The 27,140-nt window shown below is 35.8% G+C and overlaps 1 pseudogene; it reads right to left on the reverse strand.

Moving 5' to 3' along the window:
* Positions 1-270: 270 nt before the first annotated feature.
* Positions 271-23,939, reverse strand: LOC115283340 (annotated as a pseudogene).
* Positions 23,940-27,140: the final 3,201 nt, after the last annotated feature.

Consider the following 27,140-nt stretch of genomic DNA (forward strand, 5'->3'; position numbering starts at 1 on the left):
ATATTAAATAACCATGTGTAGTCTCTTGAAATAAATTTTGATTCCTTAAGAAGTCTAATTACTTTCAGTTGCCCTTTTTTAAAAAAATAACTGTGTGTGTGTGTGTGTGTGTGTGTGTGTGTGTGTGTGTGTGTGTTTGTATATATTATCCTGTGATTCTACTTATGGTTCCTCTGCTGCGTTGAAGATCTAGGAGCATAAAAGCCTTGTGCCCCCCATGAACAGTGGCTCTAATGCTGCAGAAAGGTTACAAATAGGCAGTCTGGTCCTTCATTGATCTGGACTATCCATGGCTTCATTGTAAGTGATTATCCTTTGGGGATCTTGTTTCTGCAAATTCCAAACAGATTCCATTTCTTTAGTGTGATATACAATAGCAGCCCTCAGATCAAAAGAATGCCAGTTATCATTTCTTTCTAGGCCTCTCTGGTATCTCTGTTCTTTGGCAGAGCCTAACAAAGTGTTCGTAGGAGATGCCAGAGGATTTTGATGTTCTATCTCGTAGTCCTTTGAGAGAAACACTAAAGCACCTTGACTACTGGTGTCTGCTTTTTGCAGGTCACCTATATGACTGGGTTCCAAGGATAAGGCTCCACTCTCATTAGTAGTCCCAGATTTTAGAATGCTACCCAGAACTTGAAGACTAGTCCGTTTTTCCAGCTCATAAGCCTTGGGAAACACAGGATGCTCAGTTCCTGAGGGGATTATTTCAGCACCCTGTGAAACCAAAGTGGCAGGATATTCCCCTTGAAATGTCACCTCCATCACTTTATGATCTGATGACCTCCCAATAACAGTCTCAAGGCCAGCACTGGACTCATTTATAAATGATAAACCCCACTGATTCTGGAAGATATCCCCCAGGTTTTGCAGATCTGTCTGAGAGGGTAGATCCACTTGTGCTGTGCTCAACAGCACAGCTTGCTTATTTGAAGGATAGATGAAAACGCTAGATTTAATTTGTTCAACAGCTGCTGAAGTCAGACTCAGGTCCTGGAGAACTGAATCAGTCCCAGAAGAGATGGGTGCTAGAGTATTAGCAGCAGTAGTTAACAGTGGCTGACCCCCTGGAGAATACACACTTGCATCAGTCCCTGCTAAAACCAGCCCATTAGAAAAGCTGGCCGAAGTAACAGATTTCAGCGCTGACATAGGGACCTGGGATAACCGACTTGAAGACCTAGGTCTGAGTTTCCCCAGCAGATGATGAAGAGGATGAAGATGAAGATGGCGACACAGAAGAGTTCTATACAGCTTTGTTGAGGTTTTCCTTAACTTTGCTTGCATAACTTATTTTGGGAACTATTTTAGCACTGCTATTGTCCACTGGAAAAACCAGGGGTGGTTTAAATAGGGTCCAAGAGTCCTCTTTGGAGGTAACAGCAGAAGCATGCTTTCCTTTGGGCGGGTCATCAAACTTTTTGCCGCTCACACCGGGTTTAATATCAGAGCTTTTCCACAGCATATCACCCATAGCAGGTTTTCCTCGATTTGTTCCTCCAGGCCCAGTTTCATACTTCCAAATGGGCTTTGAACCATCTACGTGAGTTCCCTTTTGTTCACTGTAGTCAGGCTTGAAAGTTTCAAGTCCCTCTTTTAAGGTTGGGACACTGGTCTCTTGTTGCATTATTTTGTCCTGTACTAAATTAAGGTTTTCACATCCCTTGGCACTATTGCGCCTAGCTTTCCTTTTTTTAGGAGTGGTATATCTGCTCTCAGATCCACTACCATCATTATCTGCTCCTTTGCCCATATAACCATTAGTAATAGAGCCAGAATTATTTGTTACAACACCATTTGGAATTGCTACAGTATCAGTCTTCTCTATAGAGTGGTTCTCTCCAGATTTATTTTCATAAGACTTCCCATTCTTTTTGTCCATACTGTTCTTCTGAATGAAATTCCTGGTTTTAATTCCTGCTTCCCCAAAGGTGCTGGCCTTTTCAGTCTCGTTCAGATTAGTGTCTACAATTTGTTGGTTGCCATTGAGGACCCTGGAAATAGTGTTCGTAGCGTCATCAGAACTAAATCTTTAAATATCTTTAAAGATATTTCTCTTTCTCCAGCATTACTATTTAGTTCACCATAGCCTGTTTTCTTCTTCGGAGGCGTTTCCTGGTGCTGCTGGAGGGAGTGTTTCTGCTCACGTTTCAGTTCCTTAGGCTCAGCCTTGGGGCTGCCCTAGGCTCCATGCTGCAGGTACTGGTGAGGTTGCTGGTGATGGTGGTGGTGATGGTTGTAGAAATGATAATGGTGGTGGTGACGTGGCTGCGGCTGCTGCTGCTGTGGGTAATGGTGCGGATGGTGGTGGCTGTGATGGTGCTGAGGCTGTGGCTAGCCGGGCTTCTCCTCCACTGAAAGCGGCTGGACTCCCTGGCTGAGGCTGGGGGCGGCTGCACAGTCAGGATCTAAGCTAGAAGTTCCTTAATCTTAAAAGGGAAACAGATATCTAGATCCAGGTAGCACAGAGAAATTCCAGCAAAATCAACAAAAGCAGGGCATCACCAAGACATATTATAATTAAATTGCAAAAAATTGTGATAAAGGACAAATCTTAAAAGCAACAAGAAAAAAGAAGTCCTTAACTTACAAGGTTAACCCCTAAGGCTAGCTGGAGATTTCTCAGCAGAAATTTGGCAAACCAGAAGGGAGTGGCACGATACATTCAAAGTGCTGATTTGGAAAAATCTGCAGCCAAGTATACTCTCTCCAGCAAGCCTAGCATTCAGAATAGGAGAAATGGTTTCTCAGACAAAAACGAAAGGAGTTCATGACCACTAAAATGGTCCCGCAAGAAATATTAAAGGGAACGTTCTTTTGATATCCATTAGCATGATAAATAATTCTCCACCTCCTCACTTTCAATCCGCATGTGTCTTTGGGTCTAAACAAGTCTCTTAGGCAACATAGAGATTTTTTTTTTAATCCATTATCTCACTCTATGTCTTTTGACTGGAGCATTTATTCCATTTACATTCAAAGTAATTATTGATAGATATAGGTTTATTGCAAATTGTGTTACTTGTTTTATCATTGCTTCTGGAGATTTTCTCTGATCCTTTCTTGTCTTTGTCACTTTTGGTATATCTTTGCACTCAAAAAGTTCCCTTTAATATTTCTTCTTTTTGGTTTCAAGATTCATGATTCAATCTTGGTAACTTTTGCACTCTTAGGAATTATCTGTTTTTTTTTCTAAGTTATCTGATTTGTTAGTTTATAATTATGTATAGTAATCTGTTACCACACTATGTATTTCTGTGGTTGTTGTATTTTTTTCCTCTATCATTTCTCATTTAGGTTTTTGAGTCTTCTCTATTTTTTTCTAAGGTAATGTAGTTAAAGCATTGCCTATTTTGTTTATTTTCTTGGAAAAACTGGTCAATACTTTCAATGTTACGTTATTGTTTATTCTTGTGTCTTTATTTCTAATTTTTCAGTGTTATTTTCTTCCTCTGCTAAATTCAGCTAAGTTTCTTCTATTTCTAGTTCTTTGTGGTATAATGTTTATTGGAAGTTCTTTTCCTTAATACAGGTATTTATAGCATAAATTTCACTCTAACATCTGCTTTTGCTGCATCCCATAGGTTTTGGAATATTGTGTTTTCTTTTTCTTTTGTTTTGAGACATACATTTGTTATCTGGACCATTGTTTGTGCAGTAGGGTGTTGTTTAATATTTACATATTAAATATTTAAAATTTACATTGTAGATTTTCCAGCTTTATTTTATTGTTGATCTTTAGTTTTATACCACTGTGGTTGGAAAATATACTTGCTATGACTTTAGTCTTCTTAAATTTGTAATATTTGTTTTATCTCTTTTTATGTAGATATTAATTCCAGCCCTGCTAATTATAAACTGGACTAAATACTGATTTCTTCCAGATTCCTCAAATGCTAGGCTACAACACTTGAAAGTACTGTGTTGTTGTTGTTTATTTTTTCCTATCTTTTTTCCTTGAAATCATTTGGTGACTAAAACTGCCCTTTTTCCTGAAGCCATGCAAGCTAAATATATACATCTTGATGTAAATGTCAGAGAAATCACCACAACAGCATGTTTCGATAGTCTTCATGCTTGTTGCTCAGATGGCCACTCTACGATCATTAGAGACATGTGAACTACAAACCAGGAAAATATGTCAAATTGCTACTGCCTGCCCTCACTTTGTCCAAACATGCTTCTAAGTATAATGTCTAGAAATCTTTACTGGCTGGCCTAAAAACTCAAAAACTGGTTTAGAATTTCAGCCGGTCATTAGCCATTATTTTTCTTATGTTTTCATAGAAATTCTTATTTAATACATAATTACTTGAACTATATGTCTAAATTTAAGAACATACCTATAACATCACCTTTTTGTATATAGTTTATTGTCAAGTTGGTTTCCACTTAACACCCAGTGCTCTTCCCCACAAGTGCCCTCCTCCATGTCCCCTTCCCCCTTCAGCCCTCAGTTTGTTTTCAGTATTCAAGAGTCTCTCATGATTTGCCTCACTCCCTCTCCCTAACTCTTCCCCCTCCCTTGCCCCTTCCCAGGGTCCCCTGTTAGGTTTAATATTTACATATTAAATATTTAAAATTTACATTGTAGATTTTCCAGCTTTATTTTATTGTTGATCTTTAGTTTTATACCACTGTGGTTGGAAAATATACATCACCTTTTGAAATGAGTTTAGCTTAATTGACTTACCATAAAAACTAAGAGACTTATTCAACAAGATGGAACAATCTACTAGTTCAACTCTTTTTTAAAAAATATAATTTATTGTCAAGATAGCAGACAGTATATATGGTGTGCTCTTGGTTTTAGGGGGTAGATTTCCATGATTCATCACTTACATACAACATCTAGTGCTCATCCCAACAAGTGTCCTCCTCAATGTCCATCACCCATTTTTCCCTTTCCCCCACCCCTTCCTTCAACTCTCAGTTTGTTCTCTGTATTTAATATCTCTTATGGGTTTGCCTCCCCCTCTGTTTGAAACTATTTTTCCCCTTCTCTTCCCCCATGGTCTTCTGTTAGGTTTCTCAAGTTCCACATATGAGTGAAAACATATGATATCTGTCTTTTTCTGAATGACTTATTTCACTTAGCATAATACCCTCCAGTTCCAATCACATTGTTGCAAATGTCAGGATTTCATTCTTTCACACTGCCAGGTAGTATTCCTTTGTATATATAAACTACATCTTTATCCACTCCTCAAGTGACAGACATTTGGGGTATTTCCATGATTTGGCTTTTGTTGAAAGCACTGCTATAAACACTGGAGTTTAAGTGCCCCTATGAATCAGTTATCCTGTATCCTTTGGACAAATTCCTAGTAATGCTATTGCTGGGTCATAGGGTGGTTCTATTTTTAATTTTTTGAGGAATTTCCACACTGTCTGCCAGAGTAGTTGCACCAGTTCGCATTCCCATCAATAGTGCAAGAGGGTTCCCATTTCTCCACATGCCAACATCTGGTGGTTCCTGAGTTGTTAATTTTAGCTACTCTGACTGGTGTGAGGTGGTATTTCAATGTGGTTTTGATTTGTATTTCCCTGATAATGAGTGATTTGGAGCATCTTTTCATGTGTCTGTTGGCCATCTGGATGTCTTCTTGGGAAAAGTGTCTATTCATGCCTTCTGCCCATTTCTTTACTGGATTATTTTTTGGGAGGGGGTGTTGAGTTTGGCAAGCTCCTCATAGATTTCAGATACTAATCCTTTATCTGATATGTCATTTGCAAATATCTTCTCCCATTCTGTCGGTTGCCTTTTAGTTTTGTTAATTGTTTTCTTTGCAGAGCAGAATCTTTTTATCTTGATGATGTTCCAATAGTTCATTTTTTTACTAGCTCAACTCTTAATGTGTAAAACGTTCAAGGAAGTTTTGGAGGAGAAAATTGCAAGCAAGGGCAGGCTGCCCCAAAGTGTGCCACTTTGGTGTATTTATTGTTTTTTTGTTTGTTTGTTTGTTTGTTTTTGTTTTTGAGAGAGAGGAGGCTTGGGAGGAGCAGACAGAGAGAGAGAGAGAGAGAGAGGAAGAAAGAGAATCCCAACCTGGCTCCACGTAGTCAGCACAGAGCCTGATATGGGATTTGATCCCACAAACTATGAGACTATGACCCAAGCAGAAAACAAGACTCAGATGCTCAACCAAGCCATCGAGGTGCTCTGGTATATATTGATTATTTTAAATAAAGGTTACAAAAGAGAAAAACTATACAATAAGGAGACTCAGATCCTCCTCCATCACTCTGAAAGCAGGAAAGAAATCTCCCATGTGAAAAGTACCACCCCTGTACCAGGAGGTAAAGAGACATACTATCATCAGTTTTGGGAAATTTAGATCCAAGAAAGCTATATATACAAGCCTTATTACTTTTTAATAATTTACTACCCCAGCCCAAATTATGTCTCAAAATCCTTACTAATTGAAGCTTTTAAAAGTTAAGTTTTCCTTGTCCTATCAATTTCTCACAGATTTATTATGTCTAAAATTATAAAAACTGAATGCCTTGTCATTTTTTAGGTCTCAATTTCATTCCTGGGCCTCCATGCCCATCTAAAAAAACTGGTTTTTTTTCCTCCTGTTAATCTGCCTCATGTAAATTTAATTGAGTCCAGCCCAAAGACCTTGAGAGTTGAGAAGAATTTTCCCTTCCCTTCACTGTCTTGGAGAATGTAGCTCATGTCTGAAGTCAGAATGGCCTTTCTTCTTCTTTACAACAAGGGTCTCAAACATTGGGACTCAAACAAGGTGAACTGAATCCAGCACAGGAGGCACTTAGGTACACATTTAGGGGAACCTGGCCTCACACCTTGGCAAGCACAGATGGGCCAAGAGAAAAACATCAGTGATCTCTAATCCACCAGTACAATCCTATAAAGAAAAAGCATAGACTCAAGGATGTCATTGTCTAACCATTCCACTGCTCAGGTAATTAATTTCTGTTTCCACAGAAAACATTTGAGAGGAGTAAAAGAGAAATGAAACATTCTCTTCAATTCTCCCAGCAAAGTAGGAGTTACAATTTTATAGGCTGAGGTGGACATGTGAAGAGAGAGACAAAATGATTCCTCTTCAACTGTACATTTCCTTACTCATTACTTCCCTTCTCCAGAAAACCCACCTTCTTCCCTACTATTTTCACAAAACCTCTTCATCCATTAAGTCTGAGTTCAAGCCCATCTTTTCCCTGAAGCCATCTCAGATCAACTAAGTCTACATGTCCCCTCTCTTAAATAATAAATGCGTGTACACAATTGGTCATTTAGTGGCATGTGGTTTTGTGTTATTTACCCTTTCTTTCAATATGTATGAGCTGGTCTCTCCAATACGATTCTATGCTCCTTGGAGGTTGTTATAATCTCCGGGCACCTAAAAATCCTTTGTACAGATCATATATTCAACGGTTACTTTTAAAAAGTGGTGGAATGAAATGGAATTGAATGGAATGAAAAGAAATGGGATATTATAAGATGAGATGGGATGACATCAAATTGCATGGAGATTGGAGATGGGAAGCTGATTTAAAACACAAAATGCCTAGAATTCAGTCGAGTATATATTGAACATTTTATTATGAACATATAATCACACAGTCACTGAAATACCAGTTTTAAATCAGCTTCAATATATACTCGACTGAATTCATTCAAATGTTGCAGAGCCAAAATGGCCACTTGGAGCTTACCAAGCCCACTTCCTTACATTTGGGGAAGGCTTTTTCCTCTACTCTCAGGACAAAAATCTCTCCATCCTGATGTCAAAGGTGCTCCAGTACTGAGGATCTTCCTCTTGACCTAAGGCACTTTTTTTCCCAGAAGTCAAGCCATCTCACAAACAATGCCTTTTTCTCCAAGGAGTAAGTATAAAGGCAAGTTTTTATATCCACTCCCTATTACTCCTGAAATTTATCACAAAATTGAGAAACTAAAGAAGTTTTATCTCTAGGTTGTCTTTATTCCTCCAAAAAGGCTTCTTCCTTTCTCCCAAAGACTATGTCCATTTCAAGTACCCACTTGATTAGGTATTTTTGGTGAATGTACCCTTTCTCAGTATCATTCATATCACCTCACAAAGGCCAAAGTTATATCTAAGAAGAAAATAAGTGTGAGCTGACTTAACTGATGTAAATAAGAGCTGCAGAGGCAAATCTAGAACAAGATTCAAAACTTTTCATAAATGCCATCAGCCTCAACCTGACAAAATATACACTTGTACTCTAAGATTATTATACTCACAGTCTTCTGTTTTTCAAAATATATATTGTATTCAGATCAGTATCTGTTTTGCAGTTTCTCTCTGTTCTTAAAAATAAATACAGTGCAATTCCAAATAGCAAGTGCATAGCTCCAGATTTTTTTAAAAGTTCAGAACAAATTTAAGGCTCGAATGCTCTCTTGTCAACATCAGTATATCAGCAAAGGCTAGAATGAGATATAAAATAACAGTAATGAGACACTTTCTAGGCAGACAACTATATTTATGGTCCAGAAAAACTCTGTTCTCTGGCTTTTCTGTAAATAGATATATTTGGACACAACATGTGTGTGTTTGTGTGTGTGTGTGTGTGTGTGTGTGTGTGTATACAAGCAATGCTGAATCTCTTTCCCAATTAGAAATTTGATTTCAGGCTCTTTTTAAATCACATGTAAACAAAATATGTTATAAAACACAATCAAGATGAGTTCGATTCTTAATAAACTACCTAGTGTTGCAACTCTCACTTGTATAACTGTATGTAATAATATCTTGGTAGGAGAAAGTACCTAAGTTTGCTTAGAATACAAATTTTTGTATGCAAAAACAATGTCAGTCTATATTGTATAAGTACTGTGAATTAATGATGGTCACGTTCTTCCAGAATCTTTCTCCATCAAGAGAATAGTGGTGAAAACAGAACTATTTTTGCCACCTAACATGGTTATCTGGATATCAGCAGTGGCTACTTTTCATTGTCAGCTGTTGTGTTGCTCTGTTAATGTGATTCTGATTATTAAATGTCTCTGCCTCATTTCCCACTGCCATTACCTGCTCATTCAACAGTGCCTACCTAAGCTGACAAAAAAACAAAAAACAAAAACAAAAAAACAAACCAAAAACCAAAAAAACCCCAAAATTTTTTCATCATGGTTTCCTAGGAGTTCACTGTTCAGTGAGAGATAGTACTACCAATATAAGTCAAGGAATACCAAATGTATACATAGTTCAGCAAGAGGAAAAGAGCCAGGAAGACCTTAGGAATTGTTCTTAACTAAATGTCATGAAAAGAGACAGGCTGTAAATTGCTATTGGACCTGCAGAAATTATTTCCAGTTTATAACATTTTTGTCAGTCTTTTCCCCAGTTATCCATTTAAACAGTACTACCTCTCAAGGTAAGTAGTTATTTATGTCAATGGGCTACAGAAACGAAAGCTTGAAGGCATTCACCTCCTACAATCTCTTGTTCCTCTACATACACAGTATCCCAAAAGTGCTGTGGTCTTTTCAACATATAAAGGCCATATGTGGACACCCGTCCAAGCAGAGTTGTAGTGGGCATAAAAATATCTTTTCCTTTGCCTTGGCTATGGTGAGACTTTGTCTTTTCCTTACCTTTTATTGTAGACCAGGGATTAGCAATTTTTTTCTATAAATGGCCAGACACTAAAAATTTTAGGCTTTTCAGGCCCTAATAGATCTTTGTTGCATATTCTAAGTATTTTTGTAAATTTAAACAACATTTAAAAATATAAAAATCATTCCTAGCTCATGAATCTAAAAAAATAAGCCATAGGCCAGAATTGCCTCACTGGCCATGGTTTGACCACCTCTACTCTTAGAGGACTAGCTACCTAGTGTATTATTTTGCTATTGACACATAATGCTATATAACAAACCACTCCAAAATTCAGTGGTATATAGCAATAAGCATTACTCCTCCTACTCATAGGTCTGTAGATCAACTAGAGTTGCTCTGTCCATTTCTCAGCCTGAAATAATACATGTGTATCCTAATTTTATTTTACCCATAGTTTCCATTTTGAAAGGAATTTTGATACAAGATAATATTGCTCTTTTGGAAAAATGCATCCTTATTTATAAAGGAAAGTTACTGAGGTTGAGAGACTTCTGTATTGGAAAGGAAACAGCATGATGGCCGTATTTTATCTATATTTGCCAACTGACTTCCTTTATGTGATAAATTAGCTAACATTAGCATATACTATGGATCAGGAACAATTTTAGACTTATAAAGATATTAACTTATTTAATCCTGCTAACTATTATTTCCAAGTGAAGGCAGTGGCCCAAGGTCATGCTTCTAGGAAATAGAGGAGTCTGTGAATCACCAGATTATACTGCCTCCCAAGATTTCCTTAAGACCTATGATAATCTTTGCACTTCTGCTATATAGAATAATAAGACAAATAAAAAATAGGAGCCTGTATTTAGATTTTGTCTTTAAATTATTTTGTTCATAAAACCAACTCTCCTTGGATGCAAGATAAGTGTTCCTATGAATGACTTACCATGTTCATTACACTCACATCAGTTTATAAAGCCTTTGAACTACTTGAACAAAAGAATAACTGTATAATCACCAGCCATTTTGATATGCCAACCAATCAAGTCTGCCAAAGGCTGATTATTTTAGCCATGCACATGTGTTGAACATTGAAATACATCTGGCTTTAGCCGTTTGAATGTAAATGACTTAAGGAAAATTGCTTTGATGTTTTTATGATAGTGCATGTTGGAGTTAATTTTCTTTGAGATATAATAAACACAGAATAAACTATGTAAAATGCACTAATCTTTCTTAAGTATGCAGCAGGTAATTTTGATGGTGTAAGTACACATTCCCCCTTCTCCTGCAACCTTCCTTCTCCTCTTCCTGTAACTATCACTCAGATCAAGACATAGAATATTTCTAGTACCCTCCAAAGTTCCCTCCTTCTTTTTCCCAGTCTACATTCCCATACACATCCACCCCCAGGTAAACAGTATTTGGTCTCCTACCTTCATCAAGTAGTTTGCCTCATCTTGAATTTGATATAAATAAAATCATACATATGTACTCTTTAGTTCCGGGTTTCTCTCACTCAACATAATATACATGGGGTTCATCCTTATTGTTATGTGTACTAGTAGCTTGTTGTTTTTATTGTATGAATATACTACCATTTATCCATTCTTCTATTCACAAGCATTTGGCTTGTTTCTAACTTTGATAATTATGAACAGAGGTCTTATGAATATTCTTATATATGTCTTTTCATGAACATATGCACTCAGTTTTCTTAGGTATGCTGAAAAGTGGAATTGGTGAGTCATAGGGTAGATGCATATTTAGATTTATTAGAGTTTTCCAAACTGATTATGTGGAGTTACATGTTGAAATACCTAAGCAAGATATGTAACACTGCTTAATGGTAATGCTCTGTTAAATGGTTCATTTGCAAATAAGGTTTTTACATTACACGTACATACACAATCATATTAAAGAGCAATCTTCTGATGCAAAAAAATTTGAGTTTCAGTGTGATTACTAAGTTTGGCAAATATGCTTGGGTATTCCACCTAATATCTTTTCATCCTCTAATAATGTACCTGATTTGAAATGAACCTCTCAAAAAGAAATTGCATAACAATGACTTTTCTGAGCCCAAGAGCTAAATTCTACTAGAACTTTTCTGTGTGATCCATCAGTCAGACAGGGCACATTTCCATGCTGTGGAGCTACTATGGAAATGTCAAAGAAGAGAGGAATTTCTAGGAAGAAGGTATTCCATTTAGCTGGAGAGCAAAACACCCTGCTTTTGCTGAGTTAGATGTGAACATCCCAAATTGAGGAAAATTTTGAAATTCTCTTATTTCTCCCTGTTGTTCTTTACAACAGGCTATTTCAATTATGGCCTACTAGATGAGGAGAAGCAAGAAATAGACAAAAGTCAGGACCTGGAAGGAAATGCATGATAGAGAGGACATGAAGGCTATAGGTGGTAGAGCAACAAGGAAGACCTGACACAATATAAAAAGTTGTGTTAAACTTAGTGGTAATGACTACTCTCTCAAAATTTAGATTGTCAGTCCCTACTGGAGACCGCCTTTACATGTCAGCCATTTGGTTTAGCCTTGGTCCTACTCTTTCCTCAACTTTCGATGACTAAAGCCCTAGTGTGTTTTAGAGTTAAGCCCACATAGGTCACTGTGAGCTACACATGAGTTTGTCCTGAGATAATCACATTCTAGGCTCCTTTGAGGACCAGGATCCATAAGAAACAATGTGGAAGCCTAGACCTATTTTCTCTTTCAGGTTTGGTTTACTAGATAGCTTTAGTCTAAGCTCTGTCACTGCTATGAATCCCTCCCCTTCTCCACTTTCTGGTATGATTGACACAATTTGCATAACTAGGATTTGCTAAAAAATCACAGGATGGGGTGATTATTAAGTTGAGAAGCATCAGTTAATCACTCTGAGAAGCTTGGAAAGGCTAAGGATAAAGAATGGAAGAGAGATAACAATAATTAGGAAAATATGCAGATCAGGCCAGGACACATTTCAGAGAAGCAACTAAACAGGAAAGACACCATAGCTCAGGTCAGGCTGAAGCTTAGCAAAACAGGGGTCTCATTCAATTGAATTTGTAATAGTGAGAGATCCGGGAAATTTTTACAAACAATAATGTTCCCAAAATGTATTATATAATGGCAAAGGGTACTAAAATGTGAGTGCCAAAAGAAAGCAAGGCACTGAAGAAGTGTCAATGAAGTGGAAGCCAATGTCAAAGCCAAAGATGATACATATCAATAGCACAAAAGAACATTGATCAGTCTCTCTTGAATGTGTTTGTATATACTTCTCCATAAATTATCTAAAAGCAAACAATGAAACTAAGCTCTCTAGTGAAAAAGAAAGACTGGTTCAAGAGAATAATACTTCCTAGATACAAACACAGGTTTTTAGCAGCCAAGGAGAAAAGTTGCTTAAAGTAGGTAAATTATTAACTCTAGGAAATAATATAACAGTAGACAGAGTTTATGTATTTGCTTATTGTTCTTTAATTAAAAGGTGAGATATCTTTCTCTTTATCACATCTTATATGGCTGCATGTAAGAATTTGACATGAGTGGGTGGGAGAGATGGTCTTTGAAAAAAATGATGCCCAGGCCCCACAGTATACCAAGTAAGTGTAACTGGGGATGAAGTCTCAACAGATTCCAATACAAGTATTGGTTTACATATGGTCTACTTTCTTCCTTAAAGAGTTTGAAGTGCTTCTCAATCCTTAAGATAGAATTTAGTCAAACACAAATTTACCTTACTTGCTTAGTTACTACCACAATTTAGGGTATATATGGCAGGCATTAAAGTTGAGGCTTCAAAGCATTGATTGGACACAATAAGGAATACACGAATGATTTAGATATTCTTGCTCTAAACAAACTTACATTCTAGTAGAAGGAGAAAAAAGTGCTTAATAATCATAATCTAATAGTAAACGCAACATGTAGCCATGGAAGAGGTACTCACGAAGGCAATTCAAAAGATAAAAATATCACATATACTTTCAGGGGTCAGAGAAACTACCTTAAAGCAGGTGACTATTTTTTTCCAATGAGTGAAAATATATTGTTTTTAACATAAACCATGCACTCTTATGTTAAGATCAACTAACAAAGACAACTAAACCAGTCAATATTTATATGATGGTTAAATGTATCAAATTATAAACAACAGGGCTTATTTAGTAATTAAGACCAGCTGTGAACAATATACTTGACATCTGTACATATAGTTTGCTATCCACACGAGGATTCTCTGATATGTGATCAAATTCCTACCTAATTCAAAATATTTTCTAATAGTTTCCTAGACCTAAAATGTCCACCTTTACATTCATTCTTTGTTTTAAAAGCAAGGTTTTCCTAAGTAATGGTCTATGAGAAACTATGTCCCACAAAAGGTAGAGAATCCATCCCCAGATCTGTCCCACAAGAATACCTAAGGCAACAAACAGGTGACCTCTAATATAAATGTAAAAGGATAGCTAGTTCCTGACAGGGTGAGAGAGCAAGAGAGCGAGAGAGAGTGTGTATTCCAGAATGTAGGAACAGCATAATCAAAAAGTGAAGAGAATAAAGTGTGGGGTGTTTTCCAGAAACACTGAGTAGTACATTTTAGCCAGGTAGAAAGAATATACACATGATAGTAATAAAAGAAACAGAAATGTAAGATATGATAAAATTATGCAGGACTTCTAAAACTAAGATTAAGTATCTGAACTTCACTCTGGTAGGGAAGGAGATATTTTTTTGAGCAAGGGAAGCCAATCTCAAAGGAATTCTTTGGAAAACTAATGTGGACATTAGTCTATAGAATTGTTTGGAAGAGAAGGAATTCGGTGGTTGGATGAATAGCAAGGAAGAGGGTATTACAAATACCTGGGTGACTAATAATTCCAAAAATTAGCTTAAGGTCAGTAATCATGATGGAAGAGCAGTGGATTTGAGAGCTACTATGAAGGTAGATTTTACAAAGCAAGAAATTGATTATATCAGTTTAGGATAAGGCTAAAAAAGATACAAACATCCAGTTATAAAATAAATAAGTCACAAAAATGAAAAATACAAATATGAAATATAATCAATAGTATTGCAGTAACTTTGTGTGGTGACAGATGGCGACTTATTTACTGTGGTGAGCATACTGCAATTTATGTAATTGTTGAATCCTTATGTTGTGCACTTGAAATTAATATTGTATTGTGTCAACGATACTTCCATTAAAAATGTAAATAAATTGGGGTACCTGGGTGGCTCAGTTGATTAAGCGTCTGACTCTTGATTTCAACTCTGGTCATGATTTCACAGTTTGTGGGATCAAGCCCCACATCTGTCAGCGCAGAGCGTGTTTGGGATTCTCTGTCTGTCTGTCTGTCTATCTTTCTCTCTCTCAAAATAAATAAATAGTTTTAAAAAATGTAAATAAATAAATAATTAGTGCAGATAGATTAAAGTGTAGAGAAGTGAAAAATTTTCCCGAGATCACCTGGCTAGCAAGTGGTGGGAGAAAATGACATAGGAGATGTATGTAACTAGTTTATTATACACTCTGAGCTCAAGAGGATACAAATAGAAAATGACTTTATTTTTCCTATCCACAAAATTAAAGCATTTGTCCAAGATCTCATTTTCTACCTCTTTTTGACAGGTCAAGCCAATTTTAAGTTTTCCAGTCCCTTTCAATTTTAACATTTCCAATAACTATAAATTGCTCTAGAAACCTAAAAGGTATATTCAAATCTAAGCTAGTATAAATCAGAACTGTAATATAATGTCCAAATCAAACTTCCTCACTTTCTCCACTTTAGGCCTGATCCATGGTCCCTTAGCAAGAATGGTGGAATCCATGGTCCATTCCTTTTTTCTGTGTTAGCTTTGTTCTTTTCTGCCAAGCATCATAGATTACTCTAGCCAGTGTCTTGCTTTTGGAAGTGACCTAGTAAGACACAAACTACAATCTTTTTGATAATATATGCCCTAAAATTCTATGGGACCAATATCAAACTCTCCTAAGAAGTATCCACATGGGTGCCTGGGTGGCTCAGTTGGTTAAGTACCTGACTCTTGAACTCACCTCAGGTCATGATCTCAGAGTCATGAATTCAAGCCCTGAATTAGCTTCATATTGGGCATGGAGGCTACTTAAATGAAAAGAAATATCCACAGCAATAGTCTGTGGTATTATAGGCCTATGAGTTTTTCAGCTCAGTAAGCATCCAATTGGGAGAGAGCTGCCAATCACTCTTTGTTTATTTTTTTTCCTGACAACTCCAATGTCTTAAAGTAGAGACCTCTCAAAGAAAACTCTGAGATAAGAATTCAGGTGCAAGTAGTTTATTTGGAAGGTGATTCCAGGAAACAATGGCAGGGGAGAAGAGAAGTGACACCAAGAAAGAAAGGAACCCAATATAGAATATGTAATTAAGAAGGCTACATCAATGGGCAACTGGGGCTGGGGAAACTCGGGAGCTGATATAAAGCATCAGCCTCAAAGTTCTACATGAGATGCAAAGGAGTTAAGGTACTTAATACACAAGTGCCAGATGGTCATTGGTTGAGGGCTGTGTCCTCAATATGTCAGCATGCTTTTGTGCTAAGGTAGAAAAGCCATCTGCAGAAAAATACATCCAGATGAAAAGTATTAGATATGTAGTTGAAAACAAGCCAGAGCACAAGACATATAAAATTCCTGAATATACCTCACAAGGTCGACAATTCACTAAAGTCTTACAAATTGCCTCCTTTACAGAACATCTTTCTTTAGTTAGCTTTCTTCAGATTGCTAAGCTTTCTTTAGGGGTTTGTTGGGGTCATGGGGATGAGGGTCTACCTCTTATTAAATCCTGAGAGAAATTCTGGAAGTATCTTGGCCCTGATGTTAGAATGGGGGATGTTTAATGTCTGTTTTCCTCAGTTTCGGAACTTCAATGGAAATTCATACAACAGAAATATTTTTCAGCCTCGTATTACAGAGCCTTTCCCATAGGGAAGTAGGAGGGGGACAAGCTTGACAGTTGTCCAAAAGAAGAGAGAACCAAAATACATGTGCGATAAAATAGCATTGTTTATAACTGTAAAAAAGAAAAAAGAAAATAAAAGAGAAAACAACCTAAATGTCCACCAATAAAAGAAAAGTTAAAGAGCTATTGTTCCTCTACTTTTGGGAATATATCAAATATGTAATACTTTCAGAAAATGAGTCTGATCTATCTGTACTAACTTGGAAAGACTGTTAAGCAAAACATCAAGCATCACATTACAGAATATAGAATAGTTTTAATTATGATATATATGTATGTATATATACACATACTCATGTACACACATATTTATACTTTGATACACAAACACATGAAAATGTAAATATATAATCCACCTCTGCCCCTCTCCCACAATATTTCCCCCTTTCTAAGGAGAATTTTTATTTGTATTTCTCAGGTTCTGAGTCTTTGTAGTGCTACTCGGAGATAATAGGAGGAAACACTAACTTAGATTAGCATAGAGACTCTCATCTGATGCACATTAAGCAGAGTGTGATGCTACCTGGGGAAGAAAGAAATAGATGGGCTATAGTTTGCAAGAGAGAGACATCGTGGTGACTTGAGGGAGAACTGTTTAAACAATAATTTTTGGAAATTTTGTTGTTTGTGTGTGTGTTGACTGGACTGTTATTTCTTACTTCCCATTCTCTATTTAAGAGGTTTCAGTAAAATCACACATTAGAGTTCAATGTTTTAGGAGGTTAAATTTATTCTTTTAAATATAGCATTGCAATGAGATCAGTTCAGGGTAGTAGTAGAAAGGCCTTGTCTTATTTGTAGGATATATATGTTATATATATCATATAGTACATATTTCTTTATATGAAATGTATATTATATGTGAGATGCGTGTTGCATTTTATATTATGTATTATAGTATATATAACATAGGGTTAGGGTTATTATAGCACTTTTTATTTATCACATGTATTTCATATGCATAGAAAATACCTGCAAAAATCATCTAACAAGCTGGTAATAGCCAGAAATTATTATTTCTGGATAACTAGATTGGGTGGGGATGTTGGATAAAAGCTGAAATTTATACTTTTGAATTATAGTTTCTTCTATACGATATAAATTTTCACAAGGCTATAGTCCTTTTACAATTAAAAAAAAAAACAGCAACAAGGAAAACAGAAAAAGTATGACCTATTCTGAGATCAACTGGTAGAGCAATTGTATGGCTCGATTTTAAGTTCTTAAGATGAGAGGAATGATTTGATAGAAGACTAAAAATGGTAAGGTGAAAAGCAATTGTATACCTTTATCTGCCTCATGAAGGGCTGTGAACTTAATCCTGCTGGTGACAGAGGGCCTTTAGAGGATATTTTAACCTGATATCATTTGATAAGAGATGTGATTTTGATAGAGGGAAAAATTTCCCTTCACAATAATTTTCTAACATTACTTATTATCTTTCCCAATTCTTTACTTCTTTCATGTGTGTCTTATTCTAGGTTTTCTAAGTAACTCTTTCATAAACACATTAACTTGGGGGGCACTTGAATAAATTATATGTAGCAAAGCCTGTAAAATATTCAGACATGTTAGTTATTTTATTATCATTATCTATTATTATTATTATTATTATCATATCATCTAGCCTTAATTCATGTCTTATGTATTTAAATATTTGTTTTCTGATTTATTTCCAGGTTGCCAAATATGTATTCTTTTTTTGGTATCTCTCAGTTTAGTCTTTCATTCCAATGAAAGTTGATTGGAAGTCTGAGGATAAGTGAAATAGGTGAAGGAGATTAAGAGGTTCAAATTTCCAATTGTAAAATATATGTCACATAGTGTAAATTACATCATAGAGAATATAGTCAATGATATTGTAATAATGTTGTGTAGGTTACATGGTAACTAGACTTACTGTGGTGATCACTTCATCATGTGTATAAATACTGCATCACCATGTTGGATACCTGAAACTAACATAATATTGTATCTCAACTACACTTCAATAAAATTTTTTCAGTTGTCTGTAGTTTTAAATAACATATCCACCACCATTTGCCTATTCTTTCAAAGTTTATGCATGCCTTCCCTTTCTGCTTCATGTAATACTATTTATTATTTTTTGTTATCATATTTTATCAAACAAATGGTCATTTTGTCAGGGGAAGATGGGATGTACAAACACCAGAAAGTGCCTTCTGATATATGCTATCAGAGGCTTGTGTGAGGAGAAAGAGGGGATTCAGAAGAAGAGCAGTTTTGTGACTAGAAGTGAAGTAATTGAAATGCCTGTGTAATGTAATATGTATTTTCCAATCAAATAAACCTTAGCAAGCTTTCCAGGACCTTCCAAACCTCAGTAAGAAGAGAATATTAAGCATTAATAAATCAAACTCCTCACAGACAGCAATAAAGAGCCATGTATCTGAGGCCAGGGGAAGGAAAAGGAGAGGTAGCCCAACCTGTTGCATTTTAAAACATGGATAGACTCCTCTTTTTCTACAAGAAGCAGAGGCGAGTTTAATAAAAACATTGATTAATGTTTTTATTAAAACATTGATTAATGTTTTTATTAAACTCTTTTAAAAGAAGAAAGATCTACAGAAGCCAAGACTTGAGCTACTTAAGAAGAAGCTGGGGATTTACCCAAGAGAGACAGAAATGCTGATGCATAGGAGCACATGTACCCCAATGTTCATAGCAGCAATGTCAACAATAGCCAAAACATGGAAGGAGCCTAAATGTCCATCACCTGATGAGTGGATCAAGAAGATGTGGTATATATACACGATGGAGTACTATATGGCAATGAGAGGGAATGACATATGGCCATTTGTAGGAAAGTGGATGGACCTTGAGGGTGTCATGCTGAGCAAAATAAGTCAGGTGGAGAAGGACAGATACCATATGTTTGCACTCATAGGTCTAGCAGGAAAACAAGAGAGACCTAGTGGAGAACCAGGGGGAGCGGAGGAGGGAGAGAGAGTTGGGGAGAGAGAGGGATGCAAAACTTGAGAGACTATTGAATGCTGAGAATGAACTGAGGGTTGAGGGGGAAGGGGGAGGGGGGAAAAGAGGTGGTGGTGGTGGTGGAGGGCACTTAAGGGGAAGAGCACTGGGTGTTGTATGGAAAACAATTTGACAATAAAATATTATGGAAAAAAAAAGAAGAAGCTGTTTTCTCCCCTTTTGAAGGGCTTAATGGGAATTTATTTCACCTTCAATTAAATCTGACCTCAGTACTTACTGCAGGCCAGAGGCTTATCCTAGATAATAATTCAGAGAAGCAAACAAATTCACGGATTCCCCTGTTAAGAAATTTTATTCTCTTGGAGAAATCATAGGTGGAATATTTCCAGAGAAATATAAACAATGGCACTTTGGTTTTCATTTACCTTCCTATGTGTGGTGAACCTAGAGATTCCTTGCTGCTGTATTCTGTTGCTTGTACAATTCTGTTTTATGAGCCTGTTTGAAAGCTAGCAAAGGTTTTTCTATTCAGATTTGCCTGTCATAAAATTTGTTTATGTTCATATCAACCTCTTTGAAAATCTTTTTAGAATTGACACTGTGATATTTTACACATTGCTCATGGAGATCCATTTCATCTTCAAATGAAATCATCTAGCTTAAGTTTTTAGGGGCACAAAATTTGAACAAGGAGAAGTTAGTATTTAAAACAAAACAGTAGAATAAAAGCACTGCTTTGTGACTCATGGGTGTGTGTGTGTGTGTGTGTGTGTGTGTGTGTGTGTGTTTGTGTGTAGGGAGGTTTATGTATTTTCTGGAAGGCTACAGATTACAAAACAGAAAGTTTAAAAACATATATAAGAAAACTTGTACGACTTAAATTTTGGGCTGTAGGACAGACTGTATATAGCATGAATTACCCTCTCTACCAAAACACTAAAATTCTGTATAAAATAGAAAGTGCATCATCGTTGTTGTGCTCAAATAAAAGTAGAGAATTTAAGGGAGCTCCCCATCTAAAACAAGTTAAACCAAAACTGGGAGCAGAAGACATAGGCAGGTTAAAAGGGGAGTGCCAAAGCAGGTTTCAACCTTGGGTTTTTGACAAAACCTTGTAAATTTTGAGCTTATTCCTTTCACAACTCAAGGTGTGGAAGACAGAACCAGCATCATTCCAAGTGGAGTTTGCAGTAAGTCATGCCACACATAAAAATAGGGCTACAAAAGACCACACCTATCACATCCACAGAATAAGGGTGAATGGAAAATCAAACACCACCACAGAAGGAGACAGAAAACTTGCTTTTCTTGACCCTGGTAATAGAGAACAATAACATGAAATATCCTCTGGGAAGTCATGATCATGTGAAAATTCTCCCTAGAATTTACAGTTTAGATTCATACTTCTTATATAGTCCAAAAAACCTCAAGTGGAAAATAAAATTTAACATAGTCCAGGTTTGGTACCATTCCCAGCAGACTGCAGAAGCAAACAGAAATATGTTCTGGAAGACATTGATTTCAATCCAGGCACTAAAGAATTAGCAAAGCTAAAGTTCTAAGTAAAATTAATATCTCAGAGTTAAAAATCACAAAATATATCAGAAATAAAGCACCATGAGTAAGAACCAGAAAAACTAACAGGCAATAGAAACAGATGCATAAAACTTAAGATACTAGAATTATTGGGCACAGAATAGAAAATATTTATGTTTATAAAAATAAAAGGATAGGGTGAACACAGACATGAAAATAGTCAACTAGAATTTCTAGGAAGGAAAAATATAAAATGAATTTCTTGTAACTTTTTATTTAAAATAATTATACATTCAAAGGAAGTTGCAAAGATAGTACAGAGAGGTCCCACATACCCTTAACCCATTTCACCCAAAGGTACATCTTACATAACTATAGTAAAATGTCAAAATCAGGTCATTGACCTTGATATAAATTGTGTATATAGTTCTATGTCATTTTATTAAATTAATAGATTCTGTAATCACCATGGCAATCAAGATACAGAACTATTCTATTACCACAAAGATCTCCCTTTATAATCACATCCATCCCTTCAACCTCCACCACCCCTAATCCCTGGAAACCACTTAGTCTGCCTTCCTTCTCTATAATAATGTCATTTCAAAAATATCATAACAATGGAATCATACAGTATGCGACCTTTTGAGTTTGGCTTTTTCAAGTCAGCATAATGCCTTGAGAGTCATCCAAGTTGTGTACATCAATATAGGTTTCTTTTTTATTGCTTAGTAGCATTCAATAGTATGATATACAACAGTTTGTTAAACCATTCAATGACTGTAGGACAATTCAGTAGATTCCCCCTTTTGACTATTGCTAATAAGCTGCCATTTTTCTAGTGTAAATGCGTAGGAGTGTGGTTGCTGGGTCGTATGGAACAGGTATGTTTAGTTTTTTAAGAACCTGCCAAATTGCTTTCCAGAATAGCTATACCATTTGACATACCTATATTTTCCCACATCCTTACCAATATTTGGTGTTGTCAGTATTTTGTCATGAAAAATAAAAATAAGCATTTATTTTAGATTTATTTGCAAACAAATATTATCTTCAATGTGTGTCCAAGTGTGATCAATACCCATGGGAAATAGCACAACAGCAAGATGAAATGGGAAACTCAGATTCTACAGTGAGAAAACCCAAATACAAATCTCAGCTCTGTCAATAAGCAGTAAGTGAGTAAACCTAGTATCATGAATCCACATCTGTTTCTCATCTGTAAATACGTTTTCTCTATGCTCAGCACAGGGAGATTTGAATAATTTATCCTACATTTTACAACATTGTTATAAGGCAAGAACTATAGTTTCCATTTTACAGGGAGATCTCTGACTTCTTTATTTAAACAATAACCTCCATTTTTCCTCCACACTTCCTTTTTCCCACTATCCTCCTTTATTGTTCTCAATAGCACAACTCGCGATCTGATATACTATTTATCAACTTGCATATTTAAATTGAAATATAATTGAAATACACTGTATTCGTTTCAGGTGTATAACACAATGATTTGACATTTGTATACACTGGAAAATTATCACCACATTAAGTCTATTTACCATCTGTCACCATACAAATTTACAACATTTTTTCTTATAATGAGAACCTTTAAAATTTACTTTATTAGCAACTTTCAAGTTTGCAATTAAATATTACTGACTATAGTCCCCATGCTGTACATTACATTCTTATGACTTATTTATTTTATAACTGGAAGTTTGTACCTCTCAATCCCCTTCATCTATTTAACCCACTCCTGAACCTTCCTTCTCTAGCAGGCAACTACCCATCTGTTCTTTGTATCTATAAGTTTTGTTCTGTTTTGTTTGTTTATATTTTGTTTTGTTTTTTAGATTCCAGAAACAAGCAACATCATACAGTATTTTTCTTCCTCTGTCTCATTATTTTCATTTAGCAAAATGCTCTTGGTATGCTATTGCAATTGGCAAGATTTCATTCCTTTTTATAGCTGAGTAGTATTCCAGTGTGTGTGTGTGTGTGTGTGTGTGTGTGTGTGTGTGTGACTGTGTGTACGTACATCTTCTTTATCTGTTTAACTATCAAAGGACATTAAGGCTCTTTCCAAATCTTGGCTATTGTAAATAACGCTGCAATGAACATGGGGACACATCCTTTCAAATCAGTATTCTCATTTTCTTCAAATAAATACCCAGAAGTAGACTTTCTTAAACATATGATAGTTCCATTTTTAATTTTTTGATGAGCATCTATACTGTTTTCCACAGTGGCTGCATCAGTTTATATTCCCACTGGCAGTGCAGATGCATTCCCTTTTCTCCACATTCTCATCAACATTTGATATCTCTTATCTTTTTGATAATAGCCACTCTAACAGCTGTGAGACGATATCTCATTGTGGTTTTGATTTGCATTTCCTTGATGATTAATGATGTTGAGTTTACCTATTGGCCCTCTGTGTGTCTTCTTTGGAAAAATTTCTATTCAGATCTTCTGTCCATTTATTAATCAGATTGATTTTGTTGTTATTGAGTTATATGAGTTCTTTATATATTTTAGATATAAACATTTTATCAAATATATGATTTGCCAAGTTTTTCATCCATTCAGTAGGTTGCCTTTTATTTTTTATTTTTTGTTTTTTTGTTTTTTAAGAAAGAAGCACAAATGTCCCAAAAGGATGGGAGGGCACAAAAATGAGGATGCAGACAAGAGGCTTTAGGGTTAGGGGCAAGTACAGAGTCCCCTGACAGGCAGAAGTGAGAAAGATTCATCACCTAATCACCAACTGCTATCCTCTGGCCTGTGAGCTCCTCTTTCAGGGCCTCGGAGTCCTGCAGTGGCCCATCATAGGCCCACCATGGCTCAGAGCCTAGACTGCAGTGGTCAGGAGGTGCCATGTTTGCCCAGGGCTGAACTTCAGTAGGTTGTCTTAATTTTGGTGATGGTTTCCTTCACTACACAGAAGCTTTTTCAGTTTTCTGTAGTCCCATTTTTTCATTTTTGCTTTTGTTGTCATTACTTCTGAAGTAAGATCAAAAAAGATATCACAAAGACCAACATTGAGGAGATTACCACCGATGTTTTCTTCTTGAAGTCTTATGGTTTCTGATCTTCCATTAAGTCTTTAATTAATTTCGAGTTAATTTTTGTGTATAGTGTAAGATAGTGGTCCAGTTTTCCCATCACCATTTATTAAACAGACTGTCCTTTTCCTATTGTATATTCTTGCCTCATTGGTCATAAATTAATTGACCACATAGATACAGGTTTATTTATGGGCTCTCTATTCACATACATTGATCTGTATGTATGTCAGTACCATACTGTTTTAATTATTATAGCTTTGTAATATAGTTTGGAATGTGATGTCTCCAGCTTTCCTCTTCTTTCTTGGAATTGCTTTAGCTATTCAGTATCTTTTGTGGTTCCATACAAATTTTAGGATATTTTCTTCTATTTCTGTGAAAAATGTCATTGGAGTTTTGATAGGGATTGCATTGAATCTGTGGATGTCTTCGAGTAATGTGGGCATTTTAAGAATATTAATAGTTCCAATCCATGAGGAAGAAATATCTTTACCTTCACCTGTGTCAGCCTCCATTTCTTTCATCAGTGTTTAATAGTTTTCAGTGTAGAAGTGTCGTCAACTCATTAGTTGTATTTATTCCTAGGTATTTTATTCTTTTTGATGCAATTGTAAAGGGGATTGTTTTCTAGTTTCTATTTCTGATAGCTCGTTGCTAGTGTATAAAAACACAACAGGTTTTTGTATATTGATTTTGCATCCTGTAACTTTCTGAATTCATTTTTTAGTTCTAACAGTTTTTTTGTAAAATCTTTAGTGTTTTCTATATATATTATCCTGTCATCTGCAAACAGTGACAGTTTTACCTCTTCCTTTTCAATGTGAATGCCTTTTATTTCTTTTCTAGCTTAATTTCTAGGACTTCCAATACTATATCAAGTAAAAGTGGCAAGAGTGGCCATACTTGTCTTGTTCCTTATCTTAAGGAAAAAGTTTTTGGATTTTTGCCATTGATAAAGATAGTAACTGTATGCTTGTCATATACGGCCTTTATTATGTGAAAGTACATTGCCTCTATATGCAGTTAGTGGAGACTTTTTATAACAAATGGAGGATGCACTTTGTCAAATGCTTTTTCTTCATCTCTTTCTTGAGGTGATCGTAGAATTTTATCCTTCATTTTGTTAATGTGATGTGTCATGTTCATTGATTTTTGGATGTTGAATCATTCCTTATCATTGAACTAAACTCCATTTGATCATGTCACATGATCCTTTTAATGTATTATTGAATTCAATTTGGTAACATTTTGTTGATTTTTGCATCTATATTTATTAGAAATATTGACATGTGATTTTCTTTTCTGGTGATGTCTTTGTCTGGTTTTGGTATCAGAGCAATGTTGGCCTTGTAAAATGAGCTTGGAAGCATTCCCTTTTCTTTAATTTGTACATATCTCATAAATAACCCTGAAAATACAGTAGTGGGCCACCTATAAATTGTGATAACAGTTCAAATACTCCTAAACTTAAAGTGCCATATTCCCCTCAGGATTCCTGAGTCTTCCTTTGACTACCATATCAGCGTATAGTCTGGGATGAGTCAGGATCTAAATGCAGAGACAGATGATTTCAACCACAGAGACCTGAACTTATTCTTTTATAGGAACCTCATTTAAGAAAAGAAATCTGTATTATTAGTGTGCTCAGAAGGAGAGGAAGGTGGAAGAAATAGAGAAATATGCATGATGAAGCCAAGAACAAGGTTAAGAGGCATCAATAATCACACTTCAGGTTTGTGAATGGTACTGTGATTGCTGAGGCAAAAAAAATAATATCTAGCCCTGATCTTCAAAAAGCATATCACCTAATTAGGAAAATAAGAACTGATAAGTATTGGGGGAGATTAAATGATTCCCTATTACACACATAAGCTAAAAATAAAAAACATAAGAAAATTCCCAATATAGCATATGATAACTAACCAGTTGAATATAATTCAGTAATGTCAGAGGAACTCTAAAGACGAAGCATTCTTTTTTTTTTTTTTTTGCTGAATTATAAATGACATACAATGTTATATTACTTGCAGGGGTACAATATCATGATTCAACAATTCTATCTGTTACTCAGTGCTCACCACAATAAGTGTAGTCACCATCTATCACCACACAACATCATTACAATATTATTAACTACATTTCCTATGCTGTACTTTTCATCAAGAATGGAGTGATTCTGGTGTGAAGTACTGCAGAGAGTTTTAAAATGGGAGACTTCGTGGACTCTTTTAGGTAAACAAAAATTATTCAAAGGCGATGCAGGCATAGATAGTTTGGAAGAAATCAATTTCTAGGACTTCAACTCTCCTGTGTATTCCTTCCTAAAATTGGTCTGACAAAGAATAAGCTTGTCATCATTCTGTTTTTCCTTTCCCACTTTTGCTGTTAGACTCATACTTCTTCTCTTTGCAAAAAGAAGCCTATTTCTCAGCCGTCCTGAACCTTTACTATGGAGTGCCCTGGGTGTGGAAACTTCCTTGGTGTCAAACAAGGGGACAATTTGAAATATTGATTTCATTGTTGTAAAGTGCATGGTTCTAATGAGAGGACAAAGAATCCTTTGCCAGTTGAGATGTCCAATTCTGTGCTTTCAGCAAAGTTGAAAAAAGTACTTAATCAAGTTGTTGGTTGACAGATCAGGAGAAGTAGTTTTTAAAGATAAACCATATGTAATTTTGGGAAGAGAACTCAGAAGACATTCAAAGAATTGAGTGGCATTGTTATAACTAAAGTCCTTCTTCTCTATTCCTCCATGTGTAAAAGCTTGCTCAATGCTCATATACATAACATGTAAAACTGAAAGATAAATGATCCTGACCCTTGTTTCATTCTAGTGACAAGTTGTAGTTATCTTTAAACACATAAGCAAATGAAAAAAAGCCCCATTTTCATCATTAAGACATACATTTTAATTGAAACTTTATATTTTATGTTTAGTGATAATAAAAAAAAATTTTAACAGAGGTACCTGGGTGGCTTAGTTAAGTGTCCAATTCTTGGTTTTGGCTCAGG

This window comes from Suricata suricatta, chromosome X, assembly GCF_006229205.1.
Source record: "Suricata suricatta isolate VVHF042 chromosome X, meerkat_22Aug2017_6uvM2_HiC, whole genome shotgun sequence".
Lineage (NCBI taxonomy): Eukaryota > Metazoa > Chordata > Mammalia > Carnivora > Herpestidae > Suricata > Suricata suricatta.